We start from the raw sequence: 8458 nt of genomic DNA on the forward strand, positions 1-8458 counted from the left end.
TTGCTCTCTCTGTACCTATTGATGTCACCATGGCAGGTATACCTGCTGATCAAAGCTAACAAGCATGTGGCTCCAGCATCACCAATTTGCTCCCATTCACGGCACTCAGAGGTGTCCTACTGGAGACTTTCCTGGCTAGGAGGAACGATGTTACTCATTTTACTCACAGACTACAGCACAGCCTCGAGGTTTCAACCCAATACAAAGCCTCCCTGAGGCTACCCAAGCTCCAGAGTACCTTCTCTGTACTTTGCTATTTATCTGACTGAAGTACAGTGTTATTTACTGTTTGCATTGCAAGGGCATTTAGAAGTCACTGCGATGGGCATGGGTACAAGTTGCTGTCCAGATGGATGAAAAGACAGCATCGTCCAAGGAGCTAATAATGCAAACAAAACGCTGAGGTGGATGGGAACAGACAACTGTGTTCTGACCACATAAAAGCAGGAAACAGAACTGATTGGCACAATGCATGGCAAGATAAAAATATCACCTATTTATGCATTTTGTGGGAAGGGAAAAAAATGAAAGGAATTTCAGGACAAACAAGGAATCATTCTTAAAAAAAAAATACAAATCTCAACTCAGGGATTCACTTGGAAAAACATCATTCAGCAGGTTGTGGAAATGTATCTTTCATGTTCTGCCTTATTTAACAGTACTAACTAGTGCAACTTATTGCCACAGGATCTCATTAACCTATGAATCAAGATTAAAAAAAACTTTATAGTGATTACCAATGCCTTCAAATGAATAAGGAGAAAAGCAATATTCAAGTATTTCAAAAGAGGGCTAAATCTTCTTATGTACATCAACCTTTTATTAATGGGTGCTAGAGGGAATATTTCCTGGTGGAGAAATCATCCTTTACCTACTGCAGCACCGAGTACACCTTGTCCTGAAGGAAGTGCTGGAAAGGAGAATATAGGAACAACTGGACCATTTCTGTTAGGCACAGGGGACATACTATTTGACACCCTTCCAGAGCATTATGTTACAGAGGCCGTATGTTCTCGCATCAGTAATCTTCCTCTAAGGCTGCTCCACATGAAGCTAGAGCACGTAGCTTGTACGTGGCCCCAGCACCCTGCTCTGGGTGTCCCGGCTTCAGCAGGGGCTTGGACCAGGCAGCCCCAGAGATGCCTCCCAGCCTTAACCGTGCAAGTTGTACAAGCCAAAGCTTCTCGCAAATTTCCTTCTGAAAAACTTGCTTTACTTGAAGCCCTAAGTCACTGTGAATGGGGAGGGGAAAAAAGGCCTGGAAGCTCTGGCGGCAGGCATGAAGTGGGGAAGAAATACCGAGTGCACCAACAGGAAAACTTTGCCTTGTCGCTCCTCATTACCACAGCTGTTACCAGCGAGGTTAAAGCCTTGTCCAGAGCACGCTCTCCAGCAGCTGAGCATCCTTAAACCTGACGGACACCAAGGGCACTCAGCACATCTCACCATCAAGCCTTTCTTCCCCGGAGCAGTTACCAAAGGAGCCTCTTGTGCAAGCACCGATTACCCTTGAAATAAACAAGCAAACACATTACAGAAGAGACTTAATGTCGCAGTTTTAGAGCTTAGAGACGATTTACAATCCTGCAGTAGTACACGGATGTTTTCAGAACAAAACTGAAATTGAACCTTAAGGTTGATTTACGGAACCAGGAAGCTGAATTTCTGAATGCTGCTGTCATGCATGAGATGTGCTCAGAGACAACTCAGGCCATGTTCAGGCTTGAGTTATACGGGAGTAAATCCAAGCAGCAGACAATCCTCCCCACCCCATGTCTGCAAAAAAAGCTGTGGAAAACCTCTCTCTGTTTAGAAATAACTTCACCTCTATCGCCACAGGCCTTCCAGAATCTCTCCCTCTCACTGCTAAGGGCAGTGGCACAAAGATGGGATCTTCGGAGCTCAGCTGCTTGTTCCCACCTGGAATTCTCTGGGTTTGCCATCAAAACCAAGGCGGCATCAAGTGCTGTGTCGCACACGGGATTATTCTTCTGTGGAGCCCTGTGGCTCTCATCTGTTTTATTTACATTGTTTCTGGTAAAGCCTTCTTAGAGATCTGGAACTGTATGAAACAAATAATAGGGTATGTGCTCTAAGCTGTTATCTGGAGCTCGCAGGAAGGCTACCTACTGATTTGACCCTACCAATTTTTCCTGAGTTAGGCAATTTGGGATTTGGACAGCTGCTTGGACACACAACCCATTTCAACCATCAGAGGCTGCTGGCAGGCTTTCACTAGGTGACACGTTTTTAATACATCCGCTATTCTGCTAGAAGAAATCCAAACCACTTACAAAGCTAACGAGTACAGAAAAACAGGGATAAAGCTACTTGAAAAGTAAAACGTTAGCCAAAAAAAGTCTTAAAGCACCAGCAATGCACACCCCCTTTATCTACATGGTTGTCAAAGGAAATGCTGTTATTCAAAGTGGTGGGTAATTGTCTGAATGTTTTCATCTTCCAGGACTTAGACTGCACTGAACCACAAAGCCTTGCTTGTAAAGAAATGTATTGTAGTTGAAAAATACCATCCCTTTAGTATTCTGCTGCGTGTACTCGTTTTGAGTAAAAGCAAGTAATCACGCAGTCTAGGAGACTGTCACTGATGAACCCTGAAATAGCCATTTAGCAGAAACCACAAGCAAAAGCAAAAATAAAGGTCATTTATTTAATTCTGAAATCTACCTCACTCCTTGCATTGTACTAAATACACTATTAAGGATAAAAATTAATTGAAGTGGATGCACATCCTGCCAACCAGGAAAAAAAAAAAAACACCTTTTATTTGCTTCTAACCTTTCTTATTTTCATGACAACGTCTGCGTTTTCTCTCTTTAAAACACAAACAAGTCAATGTAAGCATGGCTGGAAGGCTAAGATGATTATGGGATAATTCGTGTTTGCAAGACCAAGCAAAATCAATTGCAATTGTTTAGGAACCAAGCACATTAAATGGTGGTGAAAAGATATTTGCTGGACTCTGACAACATGGCTTTTTTAAATCCCAACAACGAGAAGGGATAGACTGACAAAAACCCTTAGGAACTGGTTCAGAAATGTGCACGCTATCCTGTCTGCAGCGGTAATGCAAGGAGTCATCTGTATCTGCTGCAGCTGAAATACAAGTGGATCTTGACAATATTTAAACAAAAAAGTGCCAATCCCTCCCCCAAAAAATTGTATGAGAGAGTGACTGGCTCGGGACATCAATTTAATTCTCTGCTATACCAGATTAAACACAGAATTACTCAATTAACTTCAGATTAATTATGCCTCTCAGGTAAACATGCTACCCGTCACCTGGGCTAGCACAAGGCACTGAGTCACAGGGTATCAGATCGAACCCCGCTCACCCTGACAAGAGGACCTCTCGTCACCGATCAAACCCTTTATCTGCATTTTTAACACACTCCCTCCACTGACAGGGTGCGCATGAAGTGGGGTCACACATGTTCTAGGAGAAAAATTCCCCTCGGGTATTTCGTTATCTATTTTGTGTTCCCAGGGGTTTCTGCTGCATGTACAGAAAACAGTGACTATGCCCTCAAGTTTGTAAAGCAAACAGATACAAACTTGCTGCTGCACTGATTTATTTTTTTTTAAATAAGAGCTGCTGGTTCTTAATGGGTTCTCAAGTAATGTGTCTTGGTTTAATTATTTATGACGATGCTTGATGGTCTCATTACTAGGTCATACATGACCTCTGGGTAGTGTCTTCGTCCTTCCAGATTAATAAGTTATTGTGACACAAATAACTTTGGCAATTACTTCTTCTTTAGTGCCAGAGAGAGATGTATTTTTTGCTCAGGAAAAAGGTCGATTTTAACAAACACAAATGTCCTTTAAAAAACAGACAGTACCTCCACACTCGAGAGGCCAATTATTCATTCTTTATCCATTTTTTTTTAATCCCAGCTCCTGCTTTCTAAGACTTGGGCGAGTTGTGAGGGTTGTCTTGAGCTAGGTCCTTTAGATAATCTGCACAAAAAGCCTAAGGAGTCCTTTAACTCTTTGTCAAACTGTTGTAAACTCTGTGCAGTGTCAGGAAGCACCCATTTTTAAGGTGCTGACTTTTAGTCAGACTTAAAAAATTAGTATCTTCCATTATTTATCTTCAGAACTCCTTCATAAGATAGAATTACCCACTCTTTAAGGACAGCTAGATTACAGAATATCTGGAGTGACAAACTGGAAATGACAAACTACTGAAGCAAAAGAAAAAACAACCACTCAAAACACAAATTAAGAAAAGTCAAAATGTAGATGCAACTCTGCATTAATGCAGATTAAACTCTGCATTATTTCAGTGCAGAAACACTAAACAATATTACATACATATGTTAAGTATTTAGTTCCTACGGTAGTTATCTAAATAATGCAAGGTGGGTTTCTACTGCAGCTGAAAGGAGACAGTAGAGTGGAGGATTCCAAAATTATATCCTGAAACAAACAATTTTTTATTTTTTTTTCCTGGTGGTAACACTGTGTTTTGAATTGAGATTTTTCACTCGACAATTTTCAGTCAACACAACTGCTGCCCCTCGGCAAAGGAAAGGATACTCCTGGCCGTGTCCTCTGAAGAGCAGAGATGTCTCCCTGGGGTGCTGCATTATTTAGGCATGGGGCATATTCATCAGAGGGCTGACAAAGAGGGATATTCTCTGTGAATTATTTTCACAGATTACTTTCAGCATCTGATCATCCCCTTTTGTGTCTTTGATTTTCCTTCTCAGAAGCAAACCGCAATTGGCAGGTTTCATGTTCAACAGTGATGAGTTCCTTCATCCTTTGAGCCTGACTGTGCAGGGCTGTCTCATCTGTCCCCTGCAGGACTGAATTTCAGGGAGATCCTTTTCAGGCAGGGCAAACTCTTGACGCATCAAGCAACAATGCTCAAGATCATTCTAAGAAAAGCATTCATGGAAAGGAAATGGAGCTGCATTCCCGGGCAGCTGGCAAAACTTCTCATCTACTCAAAGGACAGAGGTCAAGGGGAAAAAAATAATCTTTAAAAACACATCTTTAGTCTGACTTTTCCCATCTCTGCCCAAGAGCTCTAAGTCAGGAAGGAGGTGGTTATTTAGCTGGAGTGCTTGTGGCTTCACCTCCCCCAGGCACCTCTGAAAATCTCACTCATCGCTTTCTTTTTGTGCTAGTTCCGATTCCTGTGGTTGTTTGTCAATCTATAGAAGCCCATCATTTGGAGTTAAATTCTCACCTAGCATGAGAACAATTCAAGATTACACTCAGCAAGAAATGCCTTCAGGGGAAAAAAAAAAGCATGAATCTGCTAGAAGAAAGGCGATCCGTAACTGTTTGAGTCAACATTCAATTGTGATTATGAATGCCCTAAAATGCTGACCACCCACACTGATCTGGGAAAAAAACAACAGTAACAATGAAAAAACATCAAACCACCACCACCACCAAACAAACCAGCATGGGAAAACCCACCGAAAACATTCAGCAGAGTGGGATGAGCCTAGAAATTTGGTTTCTATTTCTGTCCGCATTTTGACAAGTTACCTCCCCTACCTGTTCTCACCTTTCTTCCTACTGGAGCAAGGCTTTTCTCAACCAGTTATGATGATTTACGCTGTGCCAGCAGCTAAGCACATGAAGCACAAATTGCATGCAGAGAATCCTCAAGGGATGTTCCCTATTGAAAAGAAACTGGCACGAGACACCTATGGACACCCTGTTGAGGCTGGTTTATCAATAACAGCCTTTGAATTTTAGGCAAAGCACACACAGAATTATGCCGGGAAGTGTTTAACACAGCTCTTCTCACCAGTGCTTGCTTGGTAACAGCATGTTCCTTGGGGAGCTGAGCACAGAACCACGCAGGAATCCCCACAAGCTCTTCCATGGTGAGCAGCATCTAGCAAGTTAATAAGGTTTTCTCACGTTTATAAAAATAGGCACTTACCAATTGTGAAATATTTCTGAAAAGGCTGCCTTGGTCTATTATTTAAACGTGGATTACTGATGCTGCAAAAACAGCAACACGTCAGGAAATATATTTTGTTCATGTGTTTATTTACCTGAGAGACTGGAAGTGCCCCCTCAAGACCATGTCAGGTCTTAAAAGTTTTCATTAAAATCAAACATAAAACCTTGTCGTTATACTCATCATCCAGTCAAGCACTTAAATGGCTCCTGGGAGGGCTGCTCTAGCCTGTCCTACACTTCATACCATAAATTCAGCAGAAATGGTCCAGAGACTTGCTTTTTTCTCCACTTTTAATTAACAGGGGGTGGGTGAGTGGGTGAGTGTTGCACTCGGTTTACACAGCTGCCCAAAATACATGCCAACATAGCAGCTAAAATAAACCAGTTGTCAAAACTAGTTATTGTCTTGAAGAAGAATAAAACCAAGAGTGAGATTTTAGAAGAAAAAGGAAAAAGAGCAAGAAACAGCAAAGCTCTTTTCCTCCCCTTTCCAAACTAATTTAAAAAGCTGAACTCAAGACTAGTAGGGCTTGCCAAACTGAGTCCCTGCTCGTTTCTGTCTTAGCTATATCAAAAAGGGACATATGCATTTGAAATGTGCTTTTCATTTGAAAAGATACTGTAAAAACGTACCTGAGTTCGTCTTGTTACTGCCACTGACATAAAACTTGTCAAAAGGGCCATCCTGTGCAGGCAACTTGGGGACATCCCTCAGGAGCACGTTACAATAATCGGATCATGCTGTGATTTACTTGACACGCAGTCTGCCTCCCTGTAGGTTTTCAACTTGTAATAATGGCCCACTTGTGTTCAGAAAAATCAGATGTTTGTCAAAAGATTCTGCATATTGCTTTCATTTAGACCTCGATTCAGCAAAGCATTTCAAATATGCTTACCTTTAACATATGGCTAAACCCCACTGAAGCCCTTCATACACACTTAAGTGCTTTACTGAAGAGGACTGGAAGCAAGCCCATTTGCAAAGCAGAGATACAAGGTATTAAATGGGTCTAACTTTCTACAACACCGCAGAATTACTCAGTCTGCTGTTGTAAGCACAGCCAATCCCTTATTGCACCACTACGTAGAGGAAATCTGACTTCCAGAACAAAACAAAGCCCACACCAACCAAACTATTTTCTTGAGCTCTGGGGGAAGCCTCTGCTTGTTAGTAAAATACAAGAGACAACACACGGCCAAGGGACATTTTCCTTCCCATCCTGCCCAACTGCTGGTGTAAGTTTTCTCAGGGCACGGCTGACAGCCCCCCAAGAAAAACAGAGCAGGGAGACACTCGAGCCACATCAGCCACAAACTAATTCCTGCCAGAACTCAAAGCAACAGAGTCGTGTCAGCACAACACTGTGTCTAGATTAATTAGCTTTGCTGAGAGGCTGAGCTAATTAGCCCATGCGCTGCCCTACTACCCACTATATTGCTTTTAGACAAATCAGCCTGCTCTAACCGGCTTTCCACGACGCGGATACAACCTAGAAGACATATCCCCTAGCAGAGTTTGAAGCTAACATGGTAAGAAAATTGTACGAGGGGCTTCACGGAGTGACCTTTTCCATGCTAACAGGACAATGATTACTACATCCCAATCAGTAGGGACAAACAGGAACAAAATGTCCTTGCCATAACAAATGCAGCAGATAATAACAGCATTGATTCCAGCAGGAAATATTAATTCAGGACATTCAGATTTCAGCCATTTTTAGCACACCCTCCTCTCTCACCCTCACCTCTGCTATCTCCCCGACTGTTCATGCTGCTTAGCCCGGGTGTTCTTTGCAAGTCTCAGCGCTGCTTTGCAGGACAGATGAAAGGTTCATTTACATGCCTGTAGCAGCTGTAGTGGAATTAATATTGGTCTCATTATCTTAGCTTAGGATGTACAAGCCACTGGTTTTGCAATGCATACTGATGCAATAAAGAGGGGAAGAAGGAAAAGAAGGCTGGCTATTTTCATTACAAATGATTCTGTAAGATATAGCGAAGAGTTGAGGAAATCCTAGAAAGGAGAGAGTTAATCTGGAGTAAAACCCCAAAAGCTAACAGCACCTAATACAACTAATTCAAAAAAAAAAAGTTGTTGAAGTATGCAGTCTATGCCATGGTATTTTTAATTAAAGGTAGAAGAAAAGTGAAATCATTTCATCCCTCATAAAGGTAGGGCCCAGTTTTGAAATACCCATTTCCATCCATCTACAACACGGGCATTACCAACGCCAAGACTTAAAAATTCAGGAGACTATTAAAGAAGAGATTTTTCAAGAAGAGATTTATCAGTTGCCACTGTTTAATGAGTCTGTAGGGTTCACTTAGGTCAGCTTCTTCCAACTTTTCTCCTAACACTACATACAAAAAAAACCCTGTCTTGGGAGGGGGAAGTGTCCGCGAACATCAAGTAGTGTGGACATTAAGAAAAGAGTGAGTATCACGGCCCTGCTCCATGAGAAGTTGTCAGCACTCGACTACTGGAGGAGAGGGAAGGGAACAGGGT

This window comes from Cygnus atratus, chromosome 27 (assembly GCF_013377495.2).
Source record: "Cygnus atratus isolate AKBS03 ecotype Queensland, Australia chromosome 27, CAtr_DNAZoo_HiC_assembly, whole genome shotgun sequence".
Classification (NCBI taxonomy): Eukaryota; Metazoa; Chordata; class Aves; order Anseriformes; family Anatidae; genus Cygnus; species Cygnus atratus.